Source organism: Macaca thibetana, chromosome 8, assembly GCF_024542745.1.
Source record: "Macaca thibetana thibetana isolate TM-01 chromosome 8, ASM2454274v1, whole genome shotgun sequence".
Lineage (NCBI taxonomy): Eukaryota > Metazoa > Chordata > Mammalia > Primates > Cercopithecidae > Macaca > Macaca thibetana.
The window spans coordinates 5231613-5245294 of record NC_065585.1 but is presented as its reverse complement, the minus strand read 5'-3'; the positions used below and the strand labels follow the sequence as shown (position 1 = coordinate 5245294).

General features: G+C 53.1%; 2 protein-coding genes across 7 annotated transcripts in view; one reads left to right on the top strand and one right to left on the bottom strand.

Annotated features, from left to right (window-relative positions):
* The window catches only part of CHRAC1 (chromatin accessibility complex subunit 1), an 873427-nt gene that overhangs the window by 328292 nt on the left and 531453 nt on the right, over positions 1 to 13682 (top strand). The window lies entirely within an intron of this gene.
* The window catches only part of TRAPPC9 (trafficking protein particle complex subunit 9), a 723405-nt gene that overhangs the window by 232384 nt on the left and 477339 nt on the right, over positions 1 to 13682 (bottom strand). The gene's annotated exons all lie outside the window — the stretch shown is intronic.

Sequence of the window (13682 nt, the reverse complement as noted above, 5' to 3'; positions counted from 1 at the left end):
CTCCTGCCCTCCCCGAGTGAGTGAACGGCAACCCCACCTACCCTGTGGCCCAAACCCTTCCCCTCCTTCTCCATACCCCACACCCATCCTTCTCCATACCCCACAACCCTAAACCCTGCCAAATTCTCTTCCTACCCACACATCCCGGAATCCACCTCCTCTCTCCACACCAAATGGCACCCCCAGGCCCAGCCACTGCAACCCACCCTTATCTCAGCACCCAGGCTCCCACCAGTTGTCACTCACTCCTTCCAGGCACTTCCCAAAAGGCCAATCTGATGGCACACTCTCCTGCCTTCTCATGACCATTCCTTGACTTCACAAGAGACCTGACTTCGACCTTGGCTCATGGGCCCTGCTGCCCCTCCAGCCTCACCCTGGACTCTCCTCTTTGCCCTCACTCCCACCCTGAACAGCCTCAGCCTCGGGAACCCAGTGTGCTTCCCTGCCCCCAACCTCCTGGTCTGGCACAGGCAGTCCTCACTGGTAAGCAACCCCCACCCAACTGCCCTCTGCCTGCCCAGCTCCTCCCGGCCCGTAAATCTCCCCTGAAGGCCTCTTCCACCAAAAAGCTGTCCCCAACACCTGCACCCAGGCTGGCTGGAGGATGAGCCCCTCCTCTGCAGTCTCTGGGGCTGCCCCTGCCTTCACACTCTGGCTCTATCCCCGTGAGCCCAGTGCTCTCTGCACAAAGAGCCATGCCTTGTTCTCAGCTGTTTCACCAGCACCCCTGGCAAGATGACATGCATTTAATATGAGGAATCAATGGCAAGAATGAATGCTAAAGTCCAGATACACACACACACACACACACACACACACACACAATTTTTTTGTTGTTGTTGTTGAGACGGAGTCCCGCGCTGTCACCCAGGCTAGAGTGCAGTGAGGGCTCACTGCAATGTCCACCTCCTGGGTTCAAGCGATTCTCCTGCTTCAGCCTCTCAAGGTTGCTGGGACTACAGGCGTGCGCCATCACGCCCACCTAATATTTTTTGTATTTTTAGTAGAGATGGGGGTTTCACCATGTTGACCAGGCTGGTCTCGAATTCCTGACCTCAAGTCATCCGCCTGTCTTGGCTTCCTGAAGTGCTGGGATTACAGGCGTGAGCCACCATGCCCGGCCCTAGTTATATATTTTAAATTTTCAGTATAAAGAACACACCCTAATACCACGCCATACCCATGCCCTCATGCCACCACCAAAGCTTCAGGGAGAATTGAGCAAAATGCATTTAAGGAAACAAATACCTTTGACTCTCTCAGCTTATAAAATGCCCGTGGCCCAACTCTGAGGAGGGGTGAGTCCCAAACTTACCCGGGAGGTGCTTCTGTACAGAACAACAATATGTGATACTTGTTTTTACCATTGATACTTGTTTTTACCAGAGTTTTCTCGCAGGAGTAGACTGAAATTAAGATGATGAAAATAACTGCATTTTAGGAGGCTCTACCCAGGAGTGCAGGAAAACACAAAACACCTCTGTATCCTTGCAAATGTGCCTCTCCGGGGAGGCTACGCCACAGAACCCCATTCCCTCTGACAGGCTACTTGGAAAAAGGGCACAGGGCCGCAAAAGCCCAAAGTTTTGGACTCCCCAGACCACGTACAACTCACACAAGACACAATCTGGGCCCCAGACACCACAGCCCTGGCCATGACTCAGCCCAGAGCAACACAAATCACAGATGCCGTGGCCAAAGTGTGTTTTATCTGTACCTCAACGAAGCCTCAGCATCTGAGGCTGGAGCCCTGGGGTCACAGAGAGAATGACAACTTAGACCCCAAAGAACTTCCCTAAAACATGGAGGATGCAAAATAAATACATTTTTTTTCCCATTGCCAAAATGCTTATAGATGAGGCAGATGGGGAAGAAGAAGGTCAGGGTTCCGGTTCCCCACAGCTGATACTCCACCCCAGACCCGGCCTCAGGCTCCCCTTGTCCAGGGGCTCGGCTGAAGCCCAGCAGCTCCTCTCCTCCTGCCGCTGACTCAGAAGGGACGACCGCGTTCTCGTTCCTGTCCCCAGCTACCCCAGGGACTAGGGGGAGGAGGAAGAAATGGCTTCAACAACTAGAGTGCAGGTGGAATTTAAAAGCCACCCTTTTTTTATGGCAAATGTTTCTACCATAAGAAAAAGTACGTGCCAGTTATTGTGGCCCTGCATAGACAAACATTTAGCAAGTCCTTGTCATGTGAACAGAGATGGACCCAGTGCAGACTGGCCTTTGAGGCATTGTCCAACAGGAAAGGTCTAGGATGGGGGAGCCTCGGAGGGGTCAGGTCCTGCACTGTGTCACCCCAGTGGCAGGGTGGCCATGTGCCAGAGCTCCTGGACAGTCCAGGTTTAGGCCTGCCGTCCCTGCAAGATCTGTGATCACTGTCTGCCCTTCATTCTCAAAAATCTGCAGTCCTGGAGGAAAATCACAGGGCTGTGGCGTCCACCCGCCTCAGCGTGTTCTCACAGTGACTGTGAGGGTCACACAAGGCAGGGCTTACCAAGTCCACCTTCCTACCAAGACCTGACCTGGACGGGGGGCAAACTGATGATGTCTGAAAAGGTTGAAATGTTACACTGCTAAGAGAAGAGGGAATAGAAAAGGGAAGAAAACTCACTGAGAAATTTCTGTGAAATTGGAAAATGACGAATGAACAAAAGTAGTTTCTGGCCTGGAGTCACTGGCGCTGACCCTGGAAGGCACGGGTGAAACCACGCCGAGTGAGCGGCACCAGGGCGGAGTCAAAGGCGGTACCGAGAAAGGCTTTCCTTCCCCACATGCTCCTTGTCCAGGAATTTGCTAGTCTCCAGGACCCTCTGGGAGGCTGTGGAGGAGGCTGAGGTGAGTGCCAGGCCCCAAAACCACCCCAGGGAACTTCTCCACAGACCCACCCCTGGATGTAGAGACACGCACCAGACCCTTCAAGCCACTGCCATCCCTCTCGAGTCCCTGCAAACCTCCCCACACACCCTGTGGGCCACCTGGGAGGACGAAATGATCTATAAGGACAAATGGCAGGTGACCAAGGGCAGAGTGTCAAAGAAAGCAGTAGGAGCTTAGAGTGTGGCCTGATGGCTCCATGGTCCCCCCATCCCCGCCGCCCAGGCCTCCAGGCCACACTGGGTACTGGTGGGGGAGAGGCGGTGAGAAAGGGAGTTTGAGATTACTCAGACTCAGGCTTCTCTCCTGGGCCTGCCATGGTTGAAAGATGGATGGGGAATCGGAGATAATAAGAGGCTGAATTCACAGCTCACCCAGCAGGCTCATGTATCGGTACTCAGGAGAAAACTGTGCGCTTCTACGAGAACAAGTTACAGGCAACACAACAGAAAATGGGAAGCTAGTAGAATCTCAGAGCGTGGATGTCAAGTCTCCCAGGAAGGGCAGGAATTCCGGGGATGAGCCTCCGCCATGTGACGGGTTCTTCCTGAGCTAACCCAACATCTCCCTGTTTCAGCAGCTGCAGCTTCGGCAGGGCAGAGAAGACCCCACCCCTGATTCCGTTAAGTGCCCACCACGAAAACATCCACATGACCTCATTACAACCCCCTGGCAACCTGGAGGGGTAGTTACGACAGTCCTGATTGTGCAGATATGGAAACTAAAACTTACAGAGGTTAAGAAAATGAAGTTGCTCAACCCAGGTTGGCTTGAGGTCAAGGTTTTTTCCATGACATTCAGCCAGCTGGGGCCAGGGCCCTGGGCCCACTAAAGCATCACCGTAGAAAAGGGAGGTGAGGCACATCCCAGGCTGCCCACTATGCTGGCCCTGCTGCGTTTGCGCTGTTCATGCTCCTTTCTCAGCTCCTACAATGCTCCATGTTACAGACGTGGACATGAGGCTCACAGAAGGCCAGCTCATGTGGAGGCTGGGCCCAGGTTTCCACGGTCTTCCACTCTGCCAGCCAGCCTCCAGCTGCCTCTCCCTCTCTGCCCAGTTTCCCAAGGGCTGTAGCTCTGCTGAGGGCACCTCCCACAGGCCATCCCTGGGGCTGCCTGCTCTCCTTCCCATCAGCAGACCTAGATCACCCGTACCCGATTCAAAGGGCTCCCCCATCACTGCATCCCCTGTCAGAATCAGAGCCCATCCTTGTCTCCAGACTGCGTCTCCAGCTCACTCTCCACGCCACAAAGCACCACCAAGAAGGGAGAGCGGTGATTCCAAGTGGACCTAGGACCAAGGTCTGGCAACTTTCACTAGAGGCCAATGAAAACAAGGACTGCCCTAGACGAGACTTCCCACCAAACTGCATGTGAATGAGGTTCCAGACACAAGCACGGCCTCTGGGCAGCACCTGAGACCATGGCCACCACGTGGTCCGGTGCTGCAGACACAAGCACGGCCTCTGGGCAGCACCTGAGACCGTGGCCACCGCGTGGTCCGGTGCTCCAGACACAAGCACGGCCTCTGGGCAGCACCTGAGACAGTGGCGACTACGTGGTCCGCCGGGATCGCTGGCCTCCACATTTCCCTAGCACACAGGTTCTGTGACTTCCCTGAACGGCAGAGCACCTGGAGGGCCTCTTAAACTACAGATCGCTGGGCCCTGCCCCACAGTAAGTCTGGCGTGGGTCTGAGAATTTGCATTTCTAGCAAGTTCCCAGGTGATGGTGCTGCTGCTGGCCTGGGTCCACACTTTGAGAACACGGCTCTGACAGGAGGCTTTGAAGCCAGCAGTGAAGTGGTCATTTACGCTACAGGTGAAAACAGAGAAACCCCAAAAGACAAAGATCAAGGCAAAGGCATCCTCTTCAAAAACCTACAAATCCCTCATTAAAAAATACAAAGATCCATTTCCCTCAACCTGGTAGCCAAGGTCCTCTAGGATTTGGCCCAGCCAAGTTGGCCCCTCACCACCCCCACACTCCTACATCAGTACCAAGCATCAGAGCCCAGGCCATGGGTCACCATCTCCCTCCCATCTTCACCCCACTCAAGCTGCTCAGGGTCTGCCAACGCCCCTCCTCTCCTCATGTCACCTGTCACCCATCCACTGGCATCCCCATCAGCTGCTCTCTCTTCTAATAAGTGCCTTCAGAAAATAACCCTCACGTTTATGGTCAACTGATTTTAGACAAATGTACTAAAGCCATCCAATGGAGAAAGGACAGTCTTTTTTAACGCCCCATGCTGGAACAACTGGATATCCATGTGCAACACAAAAAAAGCTTTCACCTCACACCCGACACAAAAAATAATTAGCTCAAAAGGATTATGGACATAAATGTAAGATTTAAAACTATACAACTTCTAAAAACAACATAGGAGCAACTATCTGTGACCACGGATTATGCAGAGGTTGATGACATCAAAGGTACATCCTATTTTTAAAAATGGATAAATTGTACTTTATCAGCACTTACAACTTCTCACACCACTAAGAAAAAGACAAATCACAGACTGGGAAAAGTATCTCCAAACCAGGCATTTGACAAAGGGCTTGCAACCACAATGCACAGGGAACTCTGACTCAATCATAAGGCGGCTACGAACCTGGTTTTAAAAAGGGTGCTAAAGGCTCAGGCGCCTCACCACATGGGATCTGCGCACAGCTTGTAAGCAGCTAAGAAAATGCTCCCATCAGCCCTCAGGGAGGTAAATGAAAACCACGGGGAGAAGCCACAGGCCAAGGCGTACAGGAAGCAGCCTTGCAGAGGCCTGCAGGGAGGACTCAGCTGCATTCCCAGTGCTCTTCATCCTCTGCGGGGATACTGGCACCAGAGTCACTCATTCACAGGCCCCTGGAAGGCAGGATGATGCCCGTTCACTTCTGCTTCTCTGAGAGGAGCAGTGTGAGGGACCTGTGGGGGGGAGATACAGGGTCCCCAAGACAAACTGGTGAGCTGCCAGAAGTCTCTGGAAGTTTCCAATCCTTCTGGGCCCCGGGACCAGGGCCAATGCTGCCCCATTTTCTCTCCCTAGGCAGCTACTGGGTCTGGATTATCTGATGAGTAAGACAATTCTGGCCTGAAAACATACAGGAAATGTCTTCACATCTTCACCTGATCACTTCCAAACCTCAGGCAGTAAAGCTCTTCCGTATTTCGTTTCGAGCCATGAAGGAGAAGAGTGAAGGCTTTCCTGGGGATGAGAGGGCTTGAATGTGCCAGGAACAGGTGTAACGGTCCGTGCCAGACAGGGCTGGGTAAGAGAACACCATCAAATGAAACGGCTCCATCACAGAACTCATAAACACTCAGTACCTGCCGATGGAGATTCACAACAGTATCCATGAAGTACTTTCAAAAAACAATGCTGAATACGATCAAGCCTCGCTCCTCCTCATTCATTCATTCATTCATTCATTCATTTTTGGATAGAGTCTTACTCTGTTGCCCAGGCTGGAGTGCAGTGGCGCGATCTCTGCTCACTGTAGCCTCTGCCTCCCGGGTTCAAGCAATTCCCCTGCCTCAGCCTCCCAAATAGCTGAGATTACAGGTGTGCGCCACCACGCCCGGCTAATTTTGTATCTTTAGTAGAAACGGGGTTTCACCATGTTGGCTAGGCTGGTCTCAAACTCCTGACCTTAGGTGATCCACCTGCCTCGGCCTCCCAAAGTGCTGGGATTATGGGCGTGAGTCACCGCACCCGGCCTCCTACTCCTAATTTAATGAGGAATAAAAAAAGAGAAAGAAGACCAAAAACAAGATTTGTTTTGTTTTGTATTTTTAGTAGAGATGGGGTTTCACCTTGTTGGCCAGGCTGGTCTTGAACTCCTGGCTTCAAGGGATCCTCCCACCTTGGCCTCCCAAAGTGCTGGGATGACAGGTGTGAGCCACGGCACCTGGCTGAAGAACAAGTTTAAAATGATCACAGGCACGCAACTGGCAGAACCCCCCACTGTGGTGCCTTGTTAATAAAATGCAAAATGTCCAAGAGTAAAAGAGGTGAACAGTCAATCTGCACTCACCAGCCAAAAGTCTATAGCCCAGCACATGCCGGATGGAGGACCAAGGTGGTGGGAAGGTTGGACATGAATGGACACGGGTGCTGCTCTCAGACAGCTCCACCCTGGTGTCACGGCTCCTGCGCTCGGGTGCACAGTCGGCACCAGAGCAGATTAAATATCCCAATGCCCAGGCTGCCCCCAGCCAGTCCAGTTGGGATGCTGGCGGGTGAGGGGAGGGGCAGGCACCCCTCTTTAGTAAAGACCCCCTGGTGAGGACAATACACAGCAAAGTCTACGAACCTCTAGTCCAGCAAGAGGGAGAATCTGACGTGGAAAACAACAAAACCCATCCAAGAGACCCACAGCGTCGGGGAGGGCAGGACAGCGCCCCTCACAGCAAGGCCGGGGGACCGAGAGACCCACGGCGTCGGGGAGGGCAGGACGGCACCCCTCACAGCAAGGCCGGGGGACCGAGAGACCCACAGCGTCGGGGAGGGCAGGACGGCGCCCCTCACAGCAAGGCCGGGGGACTGAGAGACCCACGGCGTCGTGGAGGGCAGGACAGCACCCCTCACAGCAAAGCTGGGGAACTGAGAGACCCACAGCTTCGGGGAGGGCAGGACAGTGCCCCTCACAGCAAGTCCAGGGGACCGGAGACCCAGAGTCGGGGAGGGCAGGACAGCGCCCCTCATAGCAAGGCCGGGGGACCGAGAGACCCACAGCGTCGGGGAGGGCAGGACAGCACCCCTCACAGCAAAGCTGGGGAACTGAGAGACCCACAGCTTCGGGGAGGGCAGGACAGTGCCCCTCACAGCAAGGCCAGGGGACCGGAGACCCAGAGTCGGGGAGGGCAGGACAGCGCCCCTCACAGCAAGGCCAGGGGACCGAGAGACCGATGGCATCCAGAGGGCAGGACAGCGCCCCTCATAGCTCGGCCAGGGGGACCCAGGACAGAGCTGACCTGAAGTGGGGCTTGAGGGAAAGAAGAGCTGTGGCCGATGTGCAAGTGGCGCACGCTGACTCCTCTCTGCCAGCCTGGGGTATGGGGATGAGACTCCGCAGACCACATTCCCGCTGTGCTCGTGGGTGCTGGCAGGAAGCCTCAGGACCACAGAGGGAAGAAGCAATCTGCTCTCTCCCCGGGCCTCCCCTTGCCCCTCGAGTGCTTTCTGTCTACAATTCCTGCAGGTGCCCCCCAGTGACATCGCACCTCACTTCCAAGACCCCAGGTGCCCCCTTCTCAAAGGGCTGTGGCAGCTCCATGCCCCCTGAAACTTCTCTAACGAGATGCCAACCCCGAGGGACCACACTCCTCCCTGCAGCTGCCCCATAACTGGCACACCTCAGTGTCGTCCCCTGCCTGCCCGGGGCCCAGCTACCAACATCACACCTCGGACACAGTTCTCCATAGCGAATCTTCTCTGTTCAGTGACCGGGTGGCTCCTCACTCCTGACCAATGCCGGGAGAACTTTCTCTGCCCCCACTCTCAGTGCCAGTGAGAATCCAGGCAAATGGGGCCCCAAATAACAACCAACTACTTGAGCAGAAATCGGGTCCAGTTACCTCCACAAGAAGGAAACACAAGCCCCCGAATGCCTGCCCTGCACACGAGCCATGACGTGCTCCGGCCGTGCAATCTGGAGGGGGACGGCTTTGAAATTACCCCTGTAACAAAGGGGTACCAGGAGGTAACAGCACCATCACCAACGGCTGGGCACCAGTCATGCATCAGGCATGGCCTCTAACACTGCTCTTTAGATCAACCTGCTGGGCATGGATTCGATTCCTACTTTACGAAGAGCACTTGGTGCACAGTAAGGCCCTGCCCAGGCCAGCGAAGCCAGCTCGGGACAGAGTTGAGGCTGCGGAGGGCTCCGCGTGGCTCCAGCCCATGCATGTTCATCTCTGCCCAGCAAGTGGACAGCTGGGAACAGGTCTGCAGACAGGACGGGCGTGGGAGGAGCCACACGCCCCCGATCTCCCACGCACTAGGAAAGGCTCCAGACATGTCCCCACCACAGAAGCCACCCACAGACAAAAGAGACAAAGACCCAGAAGGAAAACCTCCTGTCGAAGGTTTCTGAGGAACAAAGAGGCGCGTGGTGTGTGGAAAGCCAATCAAGTCATCTTATTTTTCTTTTCTCACAAAAAGAGAAGAATTTCTCTTGTCATCTGAGTCAGCAAACCACTGCATCTTCCCCAGTATTGAATTTCTCGAATCAAATTGCTTCTCCAGGCTGAATGCGAACGTTCCTTCCCTCTGCCTATTAATCACTGGGAGGTCCCTATTGATCCCAGAGCCATCTGGGTTTGTATCGGGAAAACTGTAAAAACTGCTCATTAGTGGAGCCAGTGGGGGTTGCAGAGACGGCTCTGGCCAGGGGCTCCAGAGCCCGGGCTCCAGCAGGCGTCTGCCACGGGCTCCCTAACGGACCTCGGGCCTCCATCTCCTCACATCAGCTGAAGGGATGAGGGCACATCAGGATGCTTTCTCCTTGTTTCTAGAAATTACGTTTCTGAGGGACTCTCCTCATTTCCTTTCAGTCTGAAAAACAAAGTACAAAGAAAATCCACACAAAAACTCATCTGTAACTCAGACTGCAGAAGGAACACAGAGGGACGAGCAATGCCAACACCGTATAAATAAGCTTCAATAACAACCTGCAAGAAGACTGGGCTCCACACGATTAACCATCACTTTGATGATTCACAAGGTTCTCTGGAATGTTTGAAGGAATTAAACAAGAAACAAAAAGTTAGAGACAGGCGAGAGGAGGAGCCAGATACTTGAGTTGGGGGCTGCTCTGGGCTGGGATAAACAGGAATGTGCAGCCCCCACGTAACCCCCAGGAGATGGGGTTGTTCAGAAACCACCTCCTCAAAGCATCCTCGAGGAGAAGTTCTGGAGCCCCCAGGTTGGCCATTGCCTGTGGAGCTCTTCCCTGCCCCTCTCGCAGCAAAGCCATGCCACGATCCACATGGGTGCTCTAGCAAGACACAGCCAGAGCTGGCCGCTCAGATCCTCCCGGCGGTCAATCTCCCCAGCAGCCACGGCGTGTGGGTGCTTCGGTGTCAGGTCCGCGGCACCCTCTAAATGCAGTGTCCCTGCAGCGAGGGACGGGGAGCAGAGCCGGGCATCTCAAAGCATGTAATGAGATAACATCTATTACCATACATTATAAAGAGGTTTATGCATACATGAGGGTTGTCATGAAATTTAATTTCAACGGTTTGATAATTAAGCAAAAAAACCCACAATAATTATCATATCTTAATTTCCAGTAAATGTGCTGAGCTGCCAACACTGTATTTTCCTAGGACAGCTCATGTGGTTTCACTAAGGTGAGACATCCACTGTTTCCAGTTGTGCATGAAAACTGGACGAGGAGGGAAAGCCGATTCTGGGGACGCAGCCCAAGGAACCGTGGGCAACTCCTGCAGAAAGGCGGGCAGTGGAGAACAGGTGGCTGGTGTGCAGCAGCCCAGTTCCAGCTCCAGCTGACTGCATGCCCCTGGTGGGTCTCGACCTCTTTTACTCATAGGGAAAAATGAGTGCAAAGCCCACTCCCTGTAGAACTGCCTATGAAAGCGGCATCTTTTCCAACACTGCCCCGGGGTAGAAATGTAAGTCAATACAGATCAGCTGCTCGACTGGGAACAGGGCTCTGAATGTCATGACTAACGGCAGGGGCCCAGGAAACATAATCACCAGGCACCAAGCATCACAAATCACATCTGGCAAACGCAAGGTTAACTAATGGTCCTTAATTACAGAACTGATACATCGCACATGACACAGAAACGCACAAGCTCAGGGATGAGTCACTAATTTCCAAAGGACCTTTTAAAGGAGAGATTAGGAAGGTGGAAAAGTACTTTCTATATCCAATCGCTTCAATATTCCATTGTAAAGTATGAGATTAACAAGATCTCGCTATGAAATATGATAAGAGTGGCACTGCTAATTTCTAAAAGCTCTAATATTCACAGTCTATGAACACCTCTTTCTTGCTTACCACCCCACCACATCCACCTCCACCATGCTGCTCCCCCTGCCTGCACCACTCTCCCTGGCACACTGGCCCTGGCCACCTCCTGCTCACTCATCACGTCATGCTGTAAATGAATGTTTATGCCCCACAAAATCTACATGCTGAACTCCTACCCCCCACGGTGATTACATTAAAGGGCAGGGCTTCTGGGAGGTGATAGCTCATGAAGATGGAGTCCACGTGATTAGGATCAGTGTTCTTCTAAAGGAAGTTGAGAAAACCCCTTTGCCCCTCCCACCATGTGAGGACACAGTGAGAAGTCTCTGTCTATGAAGCAGGAAATGGGCCCTCACCGCCCACAGAATCTGCCCAGCATCTTGATCTTGAACCTGCAGTCTCCAGAACCATGAGAAATAATTTTCGGTTGTTTATAAGCCACCCAGTCTATGGTATTTTGTTACAGCAACTTGGCATTTCCATATTCTCATCACCTCCAGGAAGCCCACCTAGCCACCTTCCTTGGACCCCCAGTCTGGGTTGGGTGCCTTCCTACGTGCTTTGCACTCTCCTCACACTGTGTAACAATTGCCTGTTTGTGTGCTTTTCTTCCACACCTAAATATAAGTGTAGTGAAAACACAAGCAGCACCACATGTACTCAGCAGCTTCACTCCCAGAGGGCCTGGCACCTGGGAGATACATAGGAAATACTTGGTGAATTAACAAATGAACACCCTGGACATCAAAAGGCCCAGTTTGCATCTCCACCTCACCCTTTCTTCAGCTGGGTGAAGCTGGACTTTACAATCCTGAACCCAACTTAACAAAGGCTACACAGAGCAGAATGTGGGAAATAAACAGAATTTTGTCCCTGCCCCGGCCTCTCTCACACCATCCCAAGCTTGGCTCCAGCATCATCCCCCCTTGGTGTGTGAAGCAACAGGGCAGAGCTGGATGTCAGACAGACGGGCTTCCACAAAGTGGCTTTGATCAGCCACTCAGTCAGCTTATCTATAAAATGAGGACACTGTTCCCACATGAGAATATTATGAGGACTGAATGTGACTTCATATGGGAAGTGCTCGGTAAATACTATTTCCATCCTCTCTTCCCCCAGGAAGCATGTTGCTCCTCCTCGTGCTGTTGGGGACACATTTCTATCCATAGCTCTTGCACTGGGTGAGATGAGATCACCCCTTCCTACTAGGAGGGAGGAGAGGCAGCGGCACCACAATTATCTAACTGGGGTTGGTCTCTCTCTTAGATTGCAGGCCACCTTTGAATGCCAGTTCTGCAAACGGCAGCATCAAAGCCATGTTAATTCCAGGAATCTGGCTCTTCCTTTAAGAGGAGGCTGTGCTATCTGCAGAGGAAAGTGCTGTGCACCTGCCTCCCTCAGGTAGCAGTAAGAGCACTGCTTGCCGCTCCCGCTGACAGAGATTAACCTGGAGTCTCAGCCCCACTACTGCCCGCACCTCCAGGCAGAGTCCACGCACTCCCCACTCCAGAGGGCAAAACACAGGCAGAGGAAGCTTCTTTAGGTTTAGCACAGCCTGGGGGGTGGCAGGGGTGCCTCCTCGTAGGGGAAGGGAAGAGCCAGGAGAGGGGTTTAGCTCAGGACTCTGGGAAGGAACTGGGTACTCAAGAGACAAAGCCTGGATGGACAGGGACCAGGTCTGAGGTCTGTAAGGTGCTGCCCGGCGTTGTGAAGTAAGGTACAACCATTTCCCTTCCTCCACCTGCACTGCTCTGCACAACCCCTCCACGGAGGCTGAGTGTGCATCTGACCCCCAGGAGGCTGGTGAGGCACTGAGAGAGGTTTGGGAAAGGGAGGGGAAGGGAATCATGCATTCTAGGGCTCAGGGCTCAAGCCTTCCAAACAGGCACTCAGGGCATTGTCACATGGATTCATGGGTGTCTACAGCAGTGGGCACAGCGTTGGGGGGGGGGAGCACCTAAGATGACTCCCTAGACAAATGTAACCTCACGGCCTCTAGTTCACCCGCCGCTCCCACCCGGCCCGGGACAGCAAGATGCCCTTGTCAGGCAGCAAAAGGCAGCTGCTCTGGCTGGGTTAGACACTTGTCCCAGTGTGTTGCCACTCCCCAGCGAGAAGGGGCCTTTATTTATTCTCCTTGGCACGCCTAAAGCCTGATGCGGGGCTTACCACACAGCAAATTCCTGAAGTATCAATATTTGTTGAATGAATATTTTATGAATAAATAAAAGAATAAGCGAGTTAGAAGCATTCAGAAATGAGAATTTAAGCAAAAACTTAATAACAAAAAAGCCTGAAGCACAAGACTAAATTGTGATTATTTGCAGCTGGGACTGTTAATGTCCTCAGCCTCGCATTGCCAAGAATGAGTCAAGCTTACTATACAGGACAAGCTTAGCAATTTATAATTTCTTTAAAGTGTTTTATACTAGTGTCATCAGAAGACCAGATTTATGTTCTCTGGGATCTTGGACTACATCAAGGCATTTAGACAAGAAAGAGTAGTCCGAGGGCCGACAGTTCTCTATGCAGCAGCACTGGACCCAGCACTGCCAAAGGCGTAGACCCCAGGGGATGCATCGGTGCTCCCTGAAGGCACCTGTCCTCATCCTTAGGAACCTGAGGTGCCGCAGCATCCAGCCACAGCCCTCACAGCTCACACACACGTGTTCCCACACCCAAGTGACAAGTCCTGTCCAAGGGATCTTGGGAAGGAGGGTTCTATGGCACCTCTCAAAGGCAGGCCATAAATGCCCCCCAAGCCATTGAATCTCTAGCTTCCAGCAGCCCAAGCAGGACCTG